Source organism: Notamacropus eugenii, chromosome 5, assembly GCF_028372415.1.
Source record: "Notamacropus eugenii isolate mMacEug1 chromosome 5, mMacEug1.pri_v2, whole genome shotgun sequence".
In the NCBI taxonomy this organism is placed as follows: Eukaryota; Metazoa; Chordata; class Mammalia; order Diprotodontia; family Macropodidae; genus Notamacropus; species Notamacropus eugenii.
The window spans coordinates 425,263,610-425,276,336 of NC_092876.1; the positions used below are offsets into that span (position 1 = coordinate 425,263,610).

General features: G+C 37.1%; 1 long non-coding RNA gene across 1 annotated transcript; it reads right to left on the reverse strand.

The window, feature by feature from the left end:
* Positions 1–230: 230 nt before the first annotated feature.
* Positions 231–8,214, reverse strand: LOC140503098 (uncharacterized). The gene is made up of 3 exons (XR_011966698.1): positions 7,912–8,214; positions 3,023–3,114; positions 231–1,080 (listed from the first exon to the last, which is right to left on the reverse strand). It is a non-coding gene; the product is annotated as an uncharacterized lncRNA (long non-coding RNA).
* Positions 8,215–12,727: the final 4,513 nt, after the last annotated feature.

A 12,727-nucleotide genomic window follows, 5' to 3' on the forward strand; every position in this document is an offset into this window, starting at 1 on the left:
CACACACACACATACACACGCATACCTACCCATAAACTTGGAGTACAAATTCCTATAAGTGTCCATGAGAAAAGTGGGCACAACTTACAGTATAATGGTGGTGATACACACATGTGCAGAAGACATGTGGCCAGGGAAACTTACAATTCATGTACTACATGGCCCATGGTTTTTCCCAAAAAAGTGGGAAGTAAAAAGGTACTCAAGTGTACAATATGAATCTGGTCATTTATTCATCTATACATAAGAAATACTAAATATATGCACTCACAAAGTGCAATAATTAAATGACTTAAAAAGGATTATGTAACAACTTATAGTTACTCTTAAAATCTGTTGGAAGGTGATACTTAAACTTTATCAGAACATGAAGCAGTCTGCAGCCTTTAATTAAGAATTGTATATTTCACCTTGGCTCTACATTGTCCAAACAACTGCCAATACTTGGCTTGTGGTAAAGTAGGTAAACTTGGGCCAATTCTCTTGTTGATAGACTTCTCCAAGACTGACAGCACATCCATCTTGGGAAAGATACTTATTCATCCAAGATCAAGAAAAAAACAAAAGAGTCAGCACAAACTCAGGCTTGGTTTACATGTACCTACGATCATATGGAGGCTAGAATGAAGGGTTAGGGTGTTCAGGGAGGACTAAAACTTCTAGTGTGAGGGTTTGCTGAGCCCTTTCCAGGGCTGTTCATCCACCTGTGGTGTCTACTTTTCACCCAGTTCTCACCTGTGTCTCCAGGAAACTGGAGCGTGTGCAGAGGCCACAATCTAGTAAACCATCTAGGCAGACAGGCTAAACCAGGTTGAAGGTAACTGACAGACCTCAAGCTCATAGGCTGAATGAGCAGATGAGAACAATTTGTTCCAAAAGCCACAAAAGCAGTTGGAACTTGTCAGATATTGTAGATGCCAAGGTTATCCACTGCATCCTGGGCCATTGCCAGTCTTGACTTTTGTCCTGCCACCGAATTTTGATGACTCTGACAGAGAGAGTGAAGTAAGAACTTTGTGCAACTCTAACTCACAAAATTCAGTTCATCCATGAGTCAAGACATCATCCATGGTATCGTGTCTGAAAATAAAAGACAAAGATTAACAAAGTGACAGCAGTCATGTCAGTGACAAGTAAGGTTGTTACTTTAGACTAGGGTTTAATTTTACAAGCCTTTAAATGCCAACCAGGCCAACGAATTTGGACTTTCTCCTGTAGGCAATGGAGCCGCTGATGATTTTTAAAGACATGATATAAAAATGTTTTAAGAAGATCAGTTTGGTGACACCCTCAGTTGTGGTTGTAATTGTTCATTCCAACAATATTCTACTCTTTCTTTTTTTCATTCTATCCACATATGAAGATAGTCTTTTTTTTAGGTCTGGCTTGAATAATTTCAAGATGATTTTTATTTGTGGGTTAGGGAAGGTTAAAAAAGAAAAGAAAAAGAGAGGCAAAGAGGTAACTGTCATTAAATATAAAAATTATTTTGTTTTACATTTATATTTCATATGGATGATGGTTAAGTTCTCTGCTCCATTTATAGAAACTGATAACTTGCAAGGATAATAATTAGCCATACCTGGTCACTTTAAGTACTACTTTTTGTTTTTGTGAGGCAATTATAGTTCAGTGACTCGCCCAGGGCCATGCAGCTAGTAAGTATCAAGTGTTTGAGGCCAGATTTGAACTCAAGTCCTCCTGCCCCCAGGGGTGGTGCTCTTTCCACTGCACCACCTCACTGCCTCTGGTTTTATAATTATTGGCAGGTCTCCCAGGGCCATTCAACATCTCAACATGCAGTATTTCACCTGACCTTGCTCAGGATGTGGGTCATGACTCATGCAGCCTAGACACTGCATGACTGAGAGGCTCTTAGCCTCTTACCTAAGCAACTCACTATTTTACAGTAGCCAGCCTAGTAGTCTCTATTAAAGTCATGGAAAATTTTCCAGTATAATCCCTGCTTCATAAGTTGTACCTTCCTGATCTAGGAAACAAAGATGAATCATAGGACATAGCAGCACTTCTTGAGTTTTTATTTTTAAGGATACCCATATGACAGTAACAATGTACTTCAAACCATGGACACAAATTCAAAAGCAAATCATCCTTTTGGGAGCTTGCCTGTGTTTTGGAGGTCATGGTCAAGAAAGCACAATTATGGTACAAACACATAAGTCAAGTTTTTCTATCATTTCTCTGAGAAATGTAGGATTATTGAGTTTGGGGATGAGCTTGGAGTCTCCCAGAAAGAGCTTTCATTTCTACTCTATGGCTACGAGATATTAAGGGGCAAGGGAAAAGGCAAAGAGCAGAAATGTTAAAGTCTGATATTTACAAAGAGATGTGAGGCCTTACATGGAAATATACCAAGATCTGCCCCATTATTGTCAGTATTACCAAGTTTCCTTACCAACCTGCCCTTAGAGAAAGCCTGCCAAGAGCTTATACAGCAGGTACATTCCAGGCTCTCTCTACCTGTAAGTTACCCTTCTTCACTCTTACCATGTTTCTGTTTATTTCCCTCTCCTGAGATATTAATTCCTTCCATTTGGATTTTTAGAGGTGGAAGGGATTTTTGTAGCCATCTAAGTCCAATTATTTCGTTTTACTAAAGAGAAAACTGAAACATAAAGAGGTAGAAGTGACTTGCCCAAAGTCACTCAGATAGGAAATAGCAAATATGAAATCAGAATCTCCATCTTCTTGTTCTAATGCCTGTGTTCTTTTCAGGACATCAGGATGCCTTTGTTTGTCTCTTCTTTATATCTCCTCATATTTGTCTCTACAAAGTTATTTCTCCCTTCCACCCTCCACTAACCCAAAATAAAAGCCATAAATTATCACTCTTGTTCAGTTACCCAAAAATCCCAAAAGATACAGATGTGGTTAATTGAACCTATAAAAATAAAATTAAGACAGGAGACTCTGGCTGTAGCAGGTTATTAGATGCATGTATGGGCTCCACATTCTGAAATAATGAGGTGTAGCTATTTCCTTCTTGGCTAAGAATACCAACTTAGACATGTTGTTTCCTTGCTCCAAGTTGCTGAGGGGCATCAAAATCTCTGAAATCTTGAGCACCAGATGAAGGAAACTCTTTGATTTCCCCTAAGAGTAGGACAAAAAAAAGCATGATGCCATTTTCATTCATATTGTTATAATAATTGAGATCATTATCAGCACTGCCAACATTAATCATCTTCAGTAATTGCAATTCAAATACAAGAACACAAGTTCAGAGCTACTCCCCCACAACTTACACATACAAACTGGGCCCTCCAGGAAGCCACTATTACCGTATTGCCTTGCTCCTAGCAGTAACCAAAAAAAATAATAATAATAATATTTTAGGCTGAACTAAGAGAGACATATAGTCTAAGAGTAGGTGATTCTCTCCCTTACTCTGTCATAGGCAGACCATATCAGAAGTACTATGTTCAGATCTGAATGCCACATATTTGGAAGGCTATTTATAAACTAGAGAGAATCTAGAACAACATCAGGATAATGAACACATTAACATATTGCCATAGAAGCATCAGTTGAAGAAACTGAGAAAGTTTAGCCCAGACAAAAGAAGATAGAGGGAGTACAGGATAACTATCTTTCAGTATTTGAAGGGCTGTCAAATAGCACAGATTAGATTTGTGCTTCTTGTACCCATATGGCAGAAATAAGTAAGAGTAGAAGATAGAAGTTATAGGGCATCTATCTTGGAAAACATAAGGGAAAACTCCATAAGCATTAGAGCTGTCCAAAGTATAATGGGCTGCCATTCAGGACAGAAGGTTCACCTTCACTAGAGGTTATCAGGAAAAGGTTGGATGACCACTAGTCAGATATATTCTAGAGGAAATTCTTGTTCCAATTCAGGATAAACTAGATGGTTTCTGGGGGGGAATCTAAAAATTGAAGCAGGAAGAAAAACACATTTAGGTAGACACTATTAGAAGATAACTTCAAACACAGATGAGAACGAAATGATTACCTCAAATTCAATGTGTCCCAAGCCAAGTTTATTATCTTTTTCCCCCTTAAAACTTGCTCCTTCTGACTTCACTATTTCTCTTGATGGCACCCACACATTACCCTAGTCTACTATGTTAGAAACTTTGTTGCCATCTTTGACTCCTCCCTCTTCTTGATCTCTCATAGCCATTCAACCTCATTAAGTCCACCTCCATAAAATCTGTTCAATACATTTCCTTCTCTCTATTTTCACCAGCCTAGGATAGGATCTCTCTTCTCCAGGATGAATCCTAACAAGTCTTTTCACCTCTACTCTGCAAATCATTCTTCATACTTAATATGTAAATTTGGTCAAGTTGTGTTTAAAACCCTATATTGGCTCCTTTGGGCTACCTTTTTAGTTCAAAACTTTTTGAATAACATTCAACAGCTCCTACAATCTGATGCTATTCTATCTTTCCAAGCTTTTACTTCCTTTTAACAGTCTCCACTCCTAACAAATTGGACTAAACTGAATATATTTCCTGTTTTGTGGACAGAAAACTCTTGTTAGGATCAGGAAAATCTGATTCAAGTCTGGTCTGTGACACATACTGGCTAGTCATTTAAACTTTCAGTACTCTACACAACTTGTTAAGACTAAAAGTTGCAGATGAGTTGCTGATCTGTATTGGTGGGATGATTTTCCACTCTGGGAGTTCCAGATATAGATGAATTCACAGGCTGAATTCTTATCCATCTCTTAATCCCCATCTCAAATACTAACTTCTCTAAGAAATCTTTGCTAACGCTGCTAATTCTAAAATTACTTTTCCCACTTCAGACCTCACTTTGTATTTTATACCTTCCTTTCATAATAATCTTCAATTGTATAGTATAACTTTTTTGCATAATATAAGCTCTTTGAGAGCAGGGACTGATTTTTGTCAATTGCTTTCTTGATTGTGCCTTATTCCCCATTCATGATCATGGAGGCAAGGAAGCAGCAAGGTGATACAGTGGGTAGAACACTGGACCTGGAGTCAAGAATATCTGAGTTCAAATCCAACCTTAGATACTCACTAGCTGTGTGACTCTGGGCAAGTCACTTAGTGACTGCCTGCCTCAGCTTCCTCAACTGCAAAATGGGGAAAATAGACACAGCAACATCAGGGGCAGAGACAGTGACTATTTCTGGAGCTCTAGGCCAACAGATTGTGGGAGGATCAAGCAACTGACAGTGCACCCCCATCCTCACTAGAAGCAGAGAACCACCTTGACAAAGAGCTCAGAAGTCAAGTAAATGACTGGAGAAATGAACAAAAACTAGAAAAAGAATCAGACTGAAGAATCTTACTTTGGTGACAAGGAAGACCAAAACATGCAAATAGAAGAAAACAAAGTCAAATCTCCTCCATCCGAAGCCTCCAAGAAAAATATGAATTGATCTCAGGCCATGGAAGAGTTCAAAAAGGATTTTGAAAATCAAGTAACAGAAGTAGAGCAAAAATTGGGAAGAGAAATGAGAGTGATGCAAGAAAATCATGAAAAATGAGTCAACTGCTTGTGAAAGGAGACCCAAAAAGTGCTGAAGAAAATAGCTCTTTAAAAAATAGACTAACCCAAATGGCAAAAGAGATCCAAAAAGCCAATGAGGAGAAGAATGCCCTAAAAAGCAGAATTGGTCAGATGGAAAAGGAGATCCAAAGGTTCACTGAAGAAAATAATTCCTTATAGATTAGAATGGAGCAGATGGAAGCTAATAACTTTATGAAAAATCAAGAAATTATAAAACAAAACCAAAGGAGCAAGAAAATAGCAGACAATGTGAAATATCTCATTGGAAAAACAACTGACCTGGAAAATAGATCCAGGAGAGACAATTTAAAAATTATGGGACTACCTGAAAGCCGTGATCAAAAAAAAGAGCCTAGACATCATCTTTAATGAAATTATAAAGGAAAACTGCCCTGAGATTCTAGAACCAGAGGACAAAATAAGTATTCAAGGAATCCACAGAACACCACCTGAAAGAGATCCAAAAAGAGAAACTCCTAGTAACATTGTGGCCAAATTTCAGAGTTCCCAAGTCAAGGAGAAAATATTGCAAGCAGCCAGAAAGAAGTAATTCAGGTATTGTGGAAATACAATTATCTTGTGCTAGATAACACAAGATCTAGCAGCTTCTACATTAAGGGATAAAAAGGCTTAGAATATGATATTCCAGAAGTCAAAGGAGCTAGGATTAAAACCAAGAATCACCTACCTAGCAAAACTGAGCATAATGCTTCAGGGGAAAATATGGTCATTCAGTGAAATGGAAAACTTTCAAGCATTCTTGATGAAAAGACCAGAGCTGAATAGAAAATTTGACTTTCAAACACAAGAATCAAGAGAAACAGAAAAAGATAAACAGAACAGAGAAATCATAAGGGACTTACTAAAAGTTGAACTGTTTACATTCCTACATGAAAAGATAATATTTGTAACTCTTGAGACTTTTCTCAGTATTTGGGTAGTTGGAGGGATTGTATACATATAGACAGAGGGCACAGGGTGAGTTGAATAGGAAGGGATGGTATCTAAAAAAAATAAAATTAAGGAGTGGGAGAGGAATATATTGGAAGGAGAAAGGGATAAATGGAATGGGGCAAATTATCTCCCATAAAAGAGGTTGGAAAAAGCTTTTTCAATGGAAGTGAAGAGAGGGGAGGTAAGAGGGAAAAAGTGAAGCTTACTCTCATCACATTTGGCTTAAGGAGGAAATAACATGCACACTCAATTTCATATGAAAATCTATCTTACACTACAGGAAAGTAAGAGAGAAGGGATAAGTGGGGTGTGGGGGGATGATAGAAAGGAGGGCAAATGGGAGGAGGGGGTAATTAGAAGTGAACACCTTTCAAAAGGGACAAGGTCAAAAGAAAGAACAGAATAAATGGGGGATAGAATAGGATGGAGGGAAATAAAGTTAGTCTTTCACAACATGACTTTTATGGAAGTCTTCTGCAAAACTACACATGTATAGCCTATATTGAATTGCTTGCCTTCTCAGTGGGGATGGGTGGAGAAGGAGGAAGGAAGAAAAGTTGGAACTCAAAGTTTTAAAAATGAATGCTAAAAATTGTTTTTACATGCAACTGGGAAATAAGAAATACAGGTAATGGGGTCTAGAAATCTATCTTGCCCTACAAGAAAATAGAGGAGATGGGGATAAAAGAAGGAAGGGATGTGATAGAAGGGAGGGCAGATTGGGGAAGAGGTAATCAGAATGCACTGTGTCTTGGGGTGGGGGAAGGAGAAATTTGGGGAGAAAACTTGGAACTCAAAATCTTGTGCAAATGAAGGTTGAAAACTAAAAATCAATAAATAATTTTTAAAATAGGGATAATAACAGTACCTTCATCCCAAGGCTGGTATACAGTAGACACTATATAAATGCTTATTTTCCTCCCCTTTCCCGTCCTTTGTTTAAACTTTGCTTCTCTCCCAGTCCTAGGACAGTGCGTAACAATAGCTTAATACATATTGATTGTATAGAATTGAAAGGAAACTATGACAAGCCTTGCCTAAATAGTTTCTAAAACCTTTAGCCAGTGGATAGACTTTCCTGGTAACTGAAATGGAAAGAATTTCAGATAAAGAACAGATTTCATGAGTATTAAACAGTAGTAACATTGTCTTTGAGGCAGAGAACATGAAAGACAACAGAACATAAATGAAGAGATGAGCAGATAGTTGTAGGACATATGAGAAACGTAACGACACATCAAGGTCTGTGAAAAGAGATATTTTTCACTTTTTTCATTTTTTTCCCAAGCCTTCCTATGACAATCTCTAACCATAAATTGCAGTCTACATAACTCATCTGACTTTCAATTAAGCCATTTTCTATTTGGTAACTGAAAACATTTGTATTTCATATGACGCAATTGGACATCTTATACGTAGAATCACCTGCCACAGCTTCTCTCTGTAGGCTGCAAATAAATGTTTTGGGCCAGAGGAAAAACAGTGTGCCTTGCAGAGTCACAACTCAGGAGCTGATGAATGAGCTAAATGATATCTGCTGCTATGTTGCTAAGCAATCGGATGTCCTTCAAGAAAATCTGGCAGCAGCTTGGAGAAGCTGGTGAAGCTGGCTAAATGGGACAATTGGCATGGAAAGATAACGTTTTCTCTGATTACTAATAATCCCTCTTCTTCTCTCTTTCCTAGACAGATGAACATCCCTGAGGGTCCCCAGCACCACACACTGAATTGAAGCTAGAAAATGCACCATCTCTTAATTACCTAGCAATCTGACTCAGAGTAGTGGAATTTTACAACATAATCCCATGATATTAATTCCATTCTAGAACCTTTCCTCTGAACAAAAGCCCCATCACAAGAGGGTGACTCACCAGCTACCTCAAGATAGATGTTTGTCAAAGCTGCCATGAGTCATGAACGCTAAGATTTTTTTTTCTTCTTTCTTATAACTATCATCAGTAACACTTAGCATTACAGGATGGGTTTGGGAGGAGGGAGTTTGTTGGTTTTGGTTTCAATTTTGATGCGACTCTGGGTATGCATATGTAAGTTATTACTTACATAATATAAATTATGATATAATCATAATTTATATTATTGTAATATAATATTATATATAATATAATAATAACTTACATATAAAACCTAACATTTGTAGAGCAAATTTTAAGTTTTACAAAGCACTTTACAAATGTCTCATTGGGCCTTCAGAACAACCCTAGGAGGTAGGTACTATTTATTATCCATTTTACAGCTGAGGAAACTGAGGCAGTCAGCAACTAAGTAGGTTACTCAGGATCTTTTATCTAGTAAGTGTCAGTTGGCAGAATTTGAACCTGACTTCAGGTCTAGTACTCTATCCACTTCTGCTCTCTTGCTTCCTAGTGGCATTTAACTGTAAGTGATGGTTGAATGGTTGAATGACAGTCTTCATAGACCACCACTCAGAGTTATAAAAGAGGAAGGGATCTGATATACATGTAAGTAGGAGAATCAGAAATAAAAAGTGATTCTCTTGAAGGCAACCTCTGCCCAGCAATTAACAGAAGGAAAAGAGATGCGATGGTTAGCATTCCTTACTCTCAATATTTCATCAGAATAACAGTACATCTCTTTCATTCCAAAGGAGTGGCTTAAATCATCTTTTTTGCCCACACTAGCTAGCAATGGTAATAGTATTAATAAAAATGACAGCAGTAGCTTGCATTTATATAGTGCCCACTGTGCCAGGCACTGAGCTAAGCATTTTACAAATATCATCTCACTTGATTCTCACAACACCCTTGTGAGGGAAGTGCCATTATTATTCCTATTTTACAAATGAAGAAACCGAGGTACACAAAGAGGTTAAGTGACTCACCTAGCTAGCACTGGATTTATGAAGTTTAAAAAAGGAAGCATCTTCAAAAAAAAAAGCTATTAAAAGTGAAGATTGAAACATGCAGGATTTCAGAGGAGAGCATCCTAAGAGAAAAAACAGATAACTGGCATTACAGAGACTTGGGCTCTAACCTAGCTCTAGGTAACTTTGTGTCACTTTCTGGCATGTAATTTCTTCATCTGTAAAGTATAAGGTGGACTTTATGATCTCTAAGATCCCTTCTAGCCCAGTTCTTCTTCATCAGGGGATAATTATGAAAATATGGTACACTCTATTAAGTTTACAGAGTAAATGTGAGAATCTAATGAAACAAATTAGATAGAAAGTGCTTTGAAAATCATAAAGCACTACAGTAATTGTAGGCATTTTTATTCTTAGTAGCAAGTTGTTCTTTGAAAGACCAATATCTAATCAAAAAGAGACATATAAAGGTGTTAAACTTTTATGTTTAACTTTTTGTGTTAAGTGATCCTTTTATGAGGTGGGTGCAAATCCTTGAACAAACTAGAAAGAGAACAACACGGTAGGATGAACTTGAATTGGCTACATGTGGCTGACCTTTAAAAGTTAATTCAGAATGTCTAGTTAAGATCATGATTTGAAAGGTCCTAGAGGATCTCAGCACTCCACAAAATGCTCAAATGAATTTCTTAAAATGTATAAAAGGAATAATAATAAAGAAAATGAAAAGGAACCATCTATAAACTCCCCATCCACTGTTAGAATTACACAGGACTTCCAGAAGTCACAAATTAACAGAATGGAGACAAACCAGGGAAAGAAGAAAGGTTATTCTTGGAGCCAAAGCCCAAAAAAGGGCTAGTTCAGCACCCAAACAGCCTACACCAGAGTCACAGCCAGAAACAGAGCCAACACGAGAACCAGGGATCTTGCAGAAAATCTGATACCAGCGTAGTTGACTACATCTATCTAGGATGTGTCAGGGCCACACCAAGAGACAAAGCTAACTCTTAGTTGGAAACTACACAAGTAGAAGGCAACAGAGGGCACCAAGGCCAGTGCTCACATTGGTACACTAAAAAACTGAGCAAAAGACAGACATTCCAACACCACGTTCAGAAAGACAAAAGTATCAATATCCAGACCATAGATGGGATTAACATTAAGCAGTTGCTGAGCATGCCTTCCAAGAGAGCAGATATAAGATCGGACCCAAATACAAAGTACCAATCCAGGAGCTGAAACTGGATTTATGAAAAAGAAGAAAACACTGAACACACAAAAAATGCTGTGGATTAAGAGAAGACCAAGAGATAAACCCTGGGCAGCTAGGTGATACAGTGGATAGAGTGCTAGGCCTGAAGTCAGGAAGACCTGAGTTCAGATCTGGCATCAGACACTTACTAGCAATGTGCTCTTGGGCAAGTCACTTAACTGTGTTTGCCTCAGTTTCCTCATCTGTAAAATGAGCTAGAGAAGGAAATGGCAAACCACTCCAGTATCTTTGCCAAGGAAACCTCAAATGGGGTCAGAAGGAGTCAGATACTACTGAAAACAACTGAACAACAAGAGAAAAAATCCTCAGTAGAGCAATTATATAATACTTACAAAAAAGATTTGGTCACAAGGGCTATAAAAATTCTTAGAGAAAAAGGAAGTAAAACATTAAAAATGAAATAACATTGAAATAAAATCTCTAGAGCAAAAGAAATTTTAAAAATAACTAGTTTAGAATGCAAGGTAGAAAAAATGACCTAGTTAATAGGCTCGGAAAAAAAACAGAAAAAAGCAAAAAGAACTCAATGAAAATTCATGAGATGACTTTATATATTTACTTACTTATTCATACATATATATTTATAATTTTAGAACTAAGTCTAAAGATTGAGAAAATGAAAGATAACATAAAGCATCTACCATCAAAAAAAACTGATCTGGACAAAAAAATCTAGGAGCAATAATTAAAGAATCCTCAAACTCCCTGAAAACCATAACCAAATAAAAAAACCTAGATATAATATTTTAAGAAATCATAAAAGAAAACTACTCAGATGACAAAGTAATAATAGAAAGAACTCATCAATTTCTTACTTAAAGGAACCTCCAAGTTAGATTTAAGAAAATGAAAGCAAAAACAGAATGCTCATGTCAAAGAAAGTTTACTGCAAGTAACCAGAAAGAGTCCAAGTACCAAAGATTTATAGTCAGAATCATGCAAGACTACACCGCACTTACTATTTTAGAGAGAAAATCCTTAAATGTGATATAACAAAATGCAAAAGATAAAGACTTACAACTAAGGAGTACTTTATTCTGAAGGCTGAGTATTTACTATAGGGTAAAAAAAATTGACCTTTAACAGAAAGGGGAATTTCAAGCACTCAGTGAAAAGACCAGAGTTAAACAGAAACCTTAACATGCAAAGAAGATAAACCTAGAAAGAGAAATAAATATGTTTGAGCAACAGGAGGGGCTAAATGATGACTAATTGCTTACATCTTAAATGCTTGTTGTTTAAAAGCGGAAGTGACAAGTGTACTGTTAGCATTCCATTGCTTTCTAGGGAAAGAGAAGTTGGACTTGTTCTTTTTGGACAGATCTTAGGAGCAATGGATAGAAGTTACAGCAAGGCAGATTTAGGCTCCATGTAAAAAAAAAAAGAAAGAAAGAAAGAAACATGTCTAACAATTAGAGTTTCCAAAAGCAAAATAAGTATATTTGGGTTCTCTTGATGTAGATCTTCAGGCAAAGTCTGATGAATACTTGCTGATAATGTTGTAATGGGGATTATTTCATATATAAATTGAAGTGGGTGGCTTCTGAAGTCTTTTGTAAAAAGTAGGTTTTTATTGATTTATTTTCTTTTTGCATTGCCTAAATTTCCCCCATGTCCCTCTTTCTATGCCAGAGAGCCATCCCTTATAACAACAAAAAAAAAAATTAAAGAAAAGGTTGTAGTAGTTGCTGTTGTGGTGGTCATCCTTCGTTGCCAAAGAAGACCAAAAGAAAAGATTAAAAGAATAAGAGAAAGAAAATTATCAAAACGGATCAATACTTCAAAAAAATCTGGCATTATATGCAACGTTTCACACCCATGGTCCCTCTCCCTCCACATCTCCTTAAACTTCACCAAAATCTGTTTCTCATCACTGAATACTACCCCACCACCATACAACACACATTAGCTTCTGTTTTACTCTCTGGATTTCATAAACCCTACCCCTCCAAATATAACCCTCCAAAGAAATGATGCTTCCTTGTAACAGGTAGGAGAATCCAAAGGAAACTTCTGAGTGATATGTGCAACCCTTCCCCCCATAATAATAATAGATACCCATGCAGATTAGGCTAATTTTTTTCCTTAAAGAGCATTGAGACATTCCTTAACACTTGGTTCGC